The 9511-nt window shown below is 43.6% G+C and overlaps 1 non-coding gene across 1 annotated transcript; it reads left to right on the forward strand.

Annotated features, from left to right (window-relative positions):
• Positions 1–6803: 6803 nt before the first annotated feature.
• On the forward strand, positions 6804–6966 carry LOC125995532 (U1 spliceosomal RNA). Its single transcript, XR_007491036.1, has one exon. It is a non-coding gene; the product is annotated as a U1 spliceosomal RNA (small nuclear RNA).
• Positions 6967–9511: the final 2545 nt, after the last annotated feature.

Here is a 9511-nt window from a genome sequence, read left to right on the forward strand (position 1 = left end):
TTATACATTTTCCATGCCAAAAATATCTACATGTCTCTTGCACTAACCAGGAAAAAGGGGGCTGTGAACCCTGAGATGAAAGAGCTCAGGCCCAGCAGTCCTGCTTCTTACACTCCCTGGAAAAGCATATTTTCCCTTTGTGTGATGTTCACTGAATGATCTCTTGAACCTGAGAAGTTTGAATAGACTTGGGGACCTTCTAAGGTGTAGCCATCAGAATGTAGGCTTGGGTGTGGATAGGTCTTCTGGTGTCTTCTAAGCTGAAAGGGTAGGAAATGTCAAGACTGTGTGTTCAGCTCCTCTATCAGAAGGAAAAAAATAGCAAACAAACAAAACAAACAACAACAACAACAAAACTAGGACACAAATTCTCTTTGTTGACAAAGAAAGTCATGAGTGTGTGGCTCCTAACACCAGAGGCTGGGCTTGAGGCATGGCTTGACTCTGGTTGCAGTTGAGGCCATCTGCAATCCACCTCCTCCCGTTTCTCTGCCTCATTTTCCTACTCTTCCTCACTCTCATAATTGCCAAGGAATGTGGTCCAGGCCTTTAGTTGGCTCTTCTAGGCCTTTTATAGCAGTTAGAAAGAATCTTTGGTATTCTTGTCGAGGACTAGCAGGCTTCTCTTATGCATAATCTGGCTCTGGCTGAACATGGGAATTTATTCAAATCAAGAGGCAAGAGGATGTCTACTTGATGCAGTAATTTTGGGTTATAAAATGAACCTGTTTCATGCACTTCATTGTTTTGGGGTGCTGGGAAATGAGCCACATTTGAGCCTGAGCCGATTGTAGTTAAAGGGAATTCTTCACTTTGTGCAGGTTTTTTTTTTTTTGTCTTTTTGTTTTTTGGGCCACACCCGATGGTGCTCAGGGTTACCCCTGGCTATCTGCTCAGAAATAGCTCCTGGCAGACACGGGGGACCATATGGGACACCGGGATTCGAACCAACCACCTTAGGTCCTGGTCGGCTGCTTGTAAGGCAAATGCCGCTGTGTTATCTCTCTGGCCCCAACACTTTGTGCAGTTTTATCTACCAAGGTCTTCTTCTTCTTCTTCTTCTTCTTCTTCTTCTTCTTCTTCTTCTTCTTCTTCTTCTTCTTCTTCTTCTTCTTCTTCTTCTTCTTCTTCTTCTTCTTCTTCTTCTTCTTCTTCTTCTTTTTAAGGGAAGTCTATTTAGTGACAGTATATTGGAGTATAGGGTAGACAGTATATATAAATATAGATATTATATATATTAAGTGGAAAGTATATTTGTCAGAAGTTTATTCCAGAGAAACATCACTAATAAATCAGATAGAGATGTTTGGATATGAAATGGAGCTTAGGATTTTATTTTTGCTAACCCAGTTTTCCAGCGTTTGGTTATTTTTGTGATGTTGGCTGGAGAACCAATTCAATTCAGCTGAAGAAACTAATCTCAGCAAACTAATCAAGTTCAAACTAAAAGTCTTTAATAGCCCACTCCCTCTTCTTTCTCTTGCCCAATTTATTGTTTAGAATTTAAAAGCCTTAAAGGCCGGCATGATAAATCTACTTAAAAATGTAAAGTGAAGGGTTTGGGATGAGGTTCAAGTGGTAAAGAACAGGCCTTGCATATTTGATAGTCTGGTTCTATCTCCTGCACTGCAGTTCCCAGACACTGCCCGGTGTAACCCCAATATAAAGTCCATCTCCAGCATCTACATGGTTGAATTAGGTGCACAGGCAGGGCTGACTTACAGCACACATGCACCACACCTAGAAGAGCCCAGAGCTGAATTTAATGCTCTGTCGTCACCATTTAGGAATTTTAAATATTTTTGATCTAGGGATCCCACCTTTTCATTTTCCTTTGCGATTTACAAATCCATAACTGGTCCCACATCTTGGCTAACTTGTAGTTCAAACTAGTTTTGGACTTGATAGACATTTATCTGATCCTCCATCTCTCCCCATACATGGTTTTGTGTGAGAACAAGTCTAATGACCTCTTATTTAGATACATTCATTTTATTTTAAATTGAAATTTCATGTTCCTAGTTCTAGTTTTTGATTAACTGAAGCAAGAGCATTGCTGCAACAGAAGGAAGCGGGACTGGGGTGCACCAGACGGTTGCTGCAGTGTTGCCTGAAGGGAAGGAAGCAGTAACTGCAACATTGAGGGGTCAACAGTCAGGGCTGTGGAATTGGGGAGCTACAAGGAGATACCAAGCCATGATGGAGCTCCAAGTCCCAGCGACCTCCAAGATGGGGGCAAAGCCAGCTCTCCTAGTGGGCAGAGCCAGCAGCCCTGCAGGAAGCCAGGGTGTCTGGAAGACCTTTTCTGCAACCCCAGCAGCTGCATTGCCCACAGCAGTTAACCTTGCAAGACTGCATAAGACACCAACTGCGAACTCTTGCTGGGCTTTCTAAGCATCACAATTCCCAGCCCACGATGGCAGTGAAGAACATGACAGTGAGCACCATGGGCACAGCCATGGCTCTGTTGACCTCTAGAACTTTAGTTACCCTGACCTGGAATGACAATGGCCCAAGAACATAGAGCAATTTCTGAGCAAAGAAAATGAAGAAATTGAATACATTTTCACCCTGGAAAGCCTTATACATGGGGCAGTGCTGGTAAATGAAGGATCAGGGAGTGGAAAGGTGGATCCAGAGGCTGGATTGGTGACCCATGTTGGTCACCACACATAAAAAGGCCATCTAGGCCAGGAGAGGCAGTAGTGTCATTGCAGATACTAGTCCTCAGGGAGTTCTTCAGGGATCTCCACGAAGAAATCCTGGAAAGAGCAGGCCCCCTGCATTTGTACTTCTACACTGCCAGATATTCTCTTATATTGCAGTGGTGGAGGGGTGGAGTCGGGAGAAACAACAAAGATAAAAAGACACAGTTCTCAATCTGCTAGAGCTTTAGAGCAGCTCCTTTGACTGGCAGGGGTTCTGGGGTTCCTCTGCACTCTACAGTCCTGAAAATGTTTGTACAGCCCCACAAAAGTAGCCTCAGGGGTGGGTGGCACTATTCATGGAGGATTGCACTGTGGGTGTTTGTAAATTTGAAGATAATTTGGGCCTGGCCTCCCCAGAGTGATTGGGCTTTGAATCTGGACTCTGATGTTTTGAGTCTTTGTGTTTCTTTGTGCTGATCCTTTTGAAGATTCCTCTCTTCTGCCCTTAGTAGGGGACAGAAAGAGGCCATCTGAGGCTGCAACTGCAGGTCACCTTGAAGCAAAACAGGGTCAGGTTGTGTGTCAGGTCAGAACTTCAGCTTTACCTCATGCAGGGCACACTGAGGTACCTCTCTAGGGAAAACTGACAGTTTTGAGGGCTGGAGTCTAAAGTCAGAGAATGAAGGGGACAACATTCTACCTCAGAGTGGGCCCTTGTTGGCATCTTTTGCTCCCAGATTCCTGGAGCTTCGACCAAAACACTGGGGGCGCTGTGGTGGGGTGAGGTACTCTTTCCTTGGTGTAGGTGGGCAGATACAGTTGGACCACAGACCCTGCCAAATTCCCAACATGATTCCAAAGATATATTACAGCTTTAGGCATTATATCTCAAAAAACAAAACAAAACAAAACAAAACAACAACAACAAAAAACCCAAAAACCTAGAGTCCAAATCTATTTAAGAATATGCCATATTTGATCTCTTCAGCTGGATTGTTTTTGACATGTGGCCTTTGGAGCTGTGGGGGTGGGGGCAAGGCTAGTTGAGGAGGGATCTGGCTCCCTGATGGTCCCCCCCGCTCCCCCCCCCCCACTTTTCAGCTAGCCCAAGCCCAGCCTTAGGTCTTCGGTTCACACCTAGCATGGCACACGATGAAAGATTCACTGCGGGAAAGTAGGCAGTGTTGAACAGCCCAGAATTTGCCCAATCTGTTTCCGTGCCGATTGGCCCTTCACAGCTGCAGTTTCTTGAGCACTAACATTTTTGCTGGTGAACGAAAACAGACAGCAACAGTTGGTCCAGGACCATATGGAATCTTTAGCTTTGTGTTGGTGGTAGCTTTTAGCATGACAGGTTGGTGAATGTACTGAACTATCAGGAGATTCTTTGAGAATTGGAAAATGTCACCAAGACTGCAAACAGGATGTTAGACTCATCGGTAGCAGGTACCTGTGTCACACAGCCTCACACACACAGCCTCATACATTTGCTACACATTCAGGAATTTGTTCTTCACTTCCACAACTTCAAGAACTAAATATGTCAACTCTAGGATAGGGAACCTCTTGGCCTATAAAAACAAATGACATTGCAACTACCTCCTGGGTTCCTGAAAGAGCCTTTCTGCATCTTTAGCTATGCTCCACTCCCCCCATCTTTGCTTCTTTCCCAACAGGAAGTCAGAGATCAAACAAGAAGCTCTCAGTCTTCTAGGGAGTAAAGTTTCCTCAAGGAGAGGATGGTTCCTCCTTTCTGCCCATTTGTTCGGGAAGAAGAGATGGGATGCCTTTTACCCAGTTTCTTGTGAAGATGGGGTAGTCCTGTGGCTGGTTTCCAGGCAGCAGATCTGCCTTGTCTGGCACTGTACCCATGCTAAGCTCCTGGCCCAGGAGAAGCAGGGATGGAACCTTCACCCCAATATGCTCCCCATGCAAAAATGGTGTCAGGGCACAGGAGAAAACCAACCCTGGGTGCTTTGGGTTCTTCTTGAGCTGGGAGAGCATTCAAAACTACATCAGATGGGTGAACAAGAAAAGAAATAGACTTACATGGGATAAATGTTTATATGGCTGTAATTTCTCAAGTAAAATAAGGCAGAGCAGTGACTGATATTAAGGAAGAGAAAAGAGAAAGACTTTAAATACCAAAGAGAGCATAGCTTCGACTTTTACTATGAGGGTGAAAAAGATGCTTTTTTTGAGACGAAAACTCCAAACTCCCATTCTTCTGTGTCTTAAAATTGTAAAAGCAGTGATTGCTTCTTTGATTAAGGAAAGGGCAAAAGACTCAGACAAGATCTTCTTCCCAATCTCTTGTGCCTTTATTGCTCATAAATTACGATCATCTGCATTCTTAGAACTTCTAGATGACCCGACAATTATACTTTTTAGCATCTATCTCCAGACACAAAAACATCATTTTGACAGATATATGTATACCTTTGTGCACCGTGGTGCTTCTGCAGTAGCCAAGATATGAAGATAACCCAGATGCTTAATAATGGATGAAGAAATAGAGACTCCATTGCTGTAGACGTCCAGCGTTGCTAAGCAGAACCTTCGTGGGGTTTGGGAACCTTCACAGGGAGAGAAGCAGGAGCACGAGTGGATGAATATGAAATATGAAAATGAAATAAATGAGACCACACAACATGCATTGTATGGGGACCCTCGACCAAGGGACGAGAGACAAATTTACTTTTCAGCTGACGACATTTATAAACACAAACTCTGGTATGCAAGGTGTCCTCAGGGAGAACAAAGAGCAGGAGAGCAGTACAATGGGGAAACAGGCCTAGAATTTACATATCAAAACGACTATCCTATAGGTGAGAAAGACCTCTGCTGGAGGTTGTGAAACCAGAGTTAGAGATGTTTTTGGTTTAGCAAAAAGCAGGTTTTTCAAGAAACCAGGAGGAGATAGACAGAGATATTTATGATGTTTATGTAGTAGCCGGGAAAATAGATTTTAGGAGGGACGGAAATAATTGTTTACCATCATAGAGCTAGACTCAGAAAAACAAGCTGTTGGTGCCAGGTTATACGAACTAGCCAGCAGGGAACTTTTGGTGGGTTTTTGGTACTGACATTTCTTTGTCTGTAGGAAAGCTGAGGCTGGATTTCTATAGTGTCCAAATAAAGAGAAAATGTAATGTTACAGCCATGTTGGAATTACCACCAATAATCCACACAAAGGGTCAAATGATTGACTTCGCTGAGCGGGCCTTTTGGCAAATAATTCTTTGGGAGGAAGGCACTGCACCAGGAAAGGAAAAAGCCACATCTGGTGCGTGCTTATTTTAAATGGGGGGTAACAATCCATGGCATATGCACAATGAGAATACTATGAAGTGTTAAGGAAGAACAGAATCATTCAGTTTGCCAGAACATGGATGGAGCTTGAGGATATTATGTTGAGCGAAGACAGAAGAAAAGGGACATGCAGATGAGTTCTCTCATATAGATGCACAGATGAGGTAGCAAAGATGCACAGTGAGGTAGCAAAAAAGGTCCAAAAGGCAATACAGTAGGAGAATTGTGCCACAGAACTGAGTTGGGGACGGTTGGAGGAACTGGCTTTTCATTCTATTCAGGATAATTCTTTTCTGGCATTTGTCACTCATGGACTGTAAGTACATCTCAATTGATTCCTTACCTGTTCTTCACCCAAAGGGGTGGGCCTTCTCTTTCCAATAAAAAAGACTTCGGACCTCAGGGAGAAGCTGCTTGTAATTTTGGTTCCACAACTAATCTATCTTTTATTTGTATCTTTTGCTAGTGAGTGGAAAGCTTATGGTGGAAGTTTCCTGAACCTGTTTTATTCTCTTCAACCTTGTGTGGATTATTTCCTGTGTTGATGTTTGCTTCCGGCCCCACGGTCCCCAATCCCTCAGGATTAATGTATGAGACTTCTGCTTCGGGGGATGGTTTGAGAGGGAGGGACACTGGGGTCCTTGGAGAAGGGATATGGATACTCCAACAAATGGGTTAGTATTGGAACTATATGCCTGAGAAACCATCATTGATAATATTGTAAGTCACAGATCTTCAACCAAAATCATTTTAAAGATAATTAACAAATTGTGATGTGCATCTATATGGACCAGATAATTAAATGGAGAATTAAAATATTCTAACTCTAATTTTTAGAATTAAAAAATAACCTGGCAGGGGAGATACCATGATCACAAAGGTGGTTTCCCCAGGCGAAGCTCACCCATTGCACTCCGGGTGTGCTGACCCCTGCGATTTTCCCAAATGTGGGAAATTCGACTGCATAATTTGTGGTAGTGGGGAACTGCGTTCGCGCTCTCCCCTGAAAGAAAAAAAATTAGTTTACAAACAATAAAATATTGTTGCGAGATAAAATATTGAATAAATATATAAAATAGTAAAATATTGAAGTGAAAAAATAAAGATTATTTGCATATTTTATCACAGTGCCTGAGTATTGTTCCCCAATCAAGGTGACATCTCTGGGGAGAGGCTCCCTCTGTTCCGATTTAAAAAAAGTCTCTAATTCTCTTGTGAAGTTAGTTGACATGTTATATACTCCTAGAAGGGGACCTCAGGGATTTCCACAGGCTCTTCTGGAGGAATGGCTTGAGCAGAGGCTGTTGAGTATCTCTGAATCCAAAGACCAGTGTGGGTGGGTGGGGGGAGGAGGGAGCGAGAGAGAGTCAGAGAGAGTGAGACAAAAAAGTAGTGGTAGCAGTAATCAATTTAATATTGAACAGAAGTAATTGCTTTTTTTTTTTTTTTTTTTTGAGTGGGGGTCACACCCGGCTCTATGCTCAGAAATCACTCCTGGCAGGCTCGGGGACCATATGGATGCTGGGATTCAAACCAACATCCTTATGCCTGCAAGGCAAATATCCTACCTCCATGCTATCTTTCTGGCCCCAGTAAATGCTTTTTAACTAAAAGTATTGCAACATAGAAGATACTGCAATAGTCCAAGCTTGCCATGTGAAGAATTTCTTCTAGAATATTTCAGTCTCTATGTATTGAGGATAAGCTAAAAAATGCCTTAGAGACCCTGAAGATTACTTACTCTGTTGTGTTAGGGGTGTTTACGTTGTCACCTGAACCAAATATTTCTATTTGGCAAAATTAGTCTCTCCCCTCCTGTACTTCCTTAACAGTCTGTTGAGTTCCTTATGATACCTCTGTAAAGCATCTTAAATGGTTATAAGTTATTTATGGGCCTCGCATGGTGCTTCTATATTTTAAGTCTCTTCCCTTTGTGTTGGCTGTCCCAGTTTCCCCATGCCAGCACCTGGAATGCTCTTTTATTCTGCTCTCTATCTTATTCTTTTTTCTTTCTACTATTTTAGGACTTTCACAGTTAGGTTCAGAAAAGATTAGTTGTTGACATGCAGGTTGGACTAGCAGGTCAGAGAAGTGGATTTATATCCACTCTGGAAATAGTCTTGGCCAAGGAGTCTGAATTGGGCTTCCAAGCCTGGCAGACTTGGCCCCCTTGTTTTTCCTAATCAAGTCTCCCACACTGAGAACAGGGCATTAGGTACAGCTAATATGGTGACTAGTTGACCTTGCTAGGCCTCAGTTTCCCTCCTTGCTAAGGGAGGAGGGCCCTTAGATGGATGGCCTCTAAGTTTTCTATACTCTTATTTTGCAGCAAGATTACATTGGTTGTAGTCCAACCCTTGAAAACATGGATGAGGCATTCAGCCTTTCTGTGTTCCTTGTTATCCCATGATGGATGCCTCACACACTTAGTCACTTAGTGGTTTGGGCACAGCACTCTGAACAATTATGCTCTTGTCAACCATGATTGGATAGACACAGTTCTTGAAAAGAAAATAATCAATGAGTCCCACTGAGTTTGTATAGTGTTTTGAAATAGTGATCCCATCAATTAATTGACTATCAGTCTCACAGCCACTCCTTAGATTAGGGAGAGGAGCTCTAGACCCATAATATAGTGATGCTATTCAGGCTGAGTAGTGACGTGATAAGTTTTTCAGGTTTCCAAGCTATCAGTGGCAAATCTGCGATCAGAGTCTAGAACTCCTTGTTCTTGCATGAATGTATTTTCCAACCCATGATGGGCTGCCTTTAACCTACATGGGGACCATGCAACATACTCGCATGTGAAGACTGCTGACATTTAGATGTGCTGATCCCTAGAAGAATTATTGAACAGGAATATTATTAGGGAGATGCTTTCTCCATTTATCGTGCTTTCTCCATCTACCATGAGGACCATGCAGGTCTGTGCCTGGGTGAAGGCTCTTGGAGGTGCTCCTGGGCCTGCAGAGGAAAGTAGAACTCCTGCCAGCCCACTGAGTAGGCACTTGAGCCGTGGCACACTCTGGATTAAGGAGTAGTCAGAGACCCTCTTAAGAGAGATAGACTGTTCCCTGAGTCAAGAGGTTCAGAACTCTGGGTCGTGCCCAAGCTGGGCAACTAGGATCAAAACCAAATCTGCAGTCTTCAGAGGGCAACAACAAAGTTTTGGAAGGGAGAGGCTCTTTGTGGGTGACTGAGACTACAGCTTGGCACTGCCAAGAAGAAGGCTTGGCACCGTCCCTTTGAGTAGTGTTTGCAGTGCCAGTGAGTACTCCAAGACAGCCATGTGGTCAAGGGCTCTAGGAGCTGCTAGAAGCTCAAGGTGTCCAGAGATGGCCAAGGTCAAGAAGGTCAAGGTGGCAGAGGTCGCCAATCTGAGCACCATTTGGCACTGGGTAGCATGGTATGTCACCTAGCAGCTTGGGTGGTTGAAGCTGGCTTAGATGTGGCCTGTCTGTCAGGTTCAGCCTGAGCATCTTAATTCTACTATGTATAGCCCAGTGACCAGAATGATCCAACTCTATTCTCCTACCCCAATTACAGGAGGG

This window comes from Suncus etruscus, chromosome 17 (genome assembly GCF_024139225.1).
Source record: "Suncus etruscus isolate mSunEtr1 chromosome 17, mSunEtr1.pri.cur, whole genome shotgun sequence".
Taxonomy (NCBI): Eukaryota; Metazoa; Chordata; class Mammalia; order Eulipotyphla; family Soricidae; genus Suncus; species Suncus etruscus.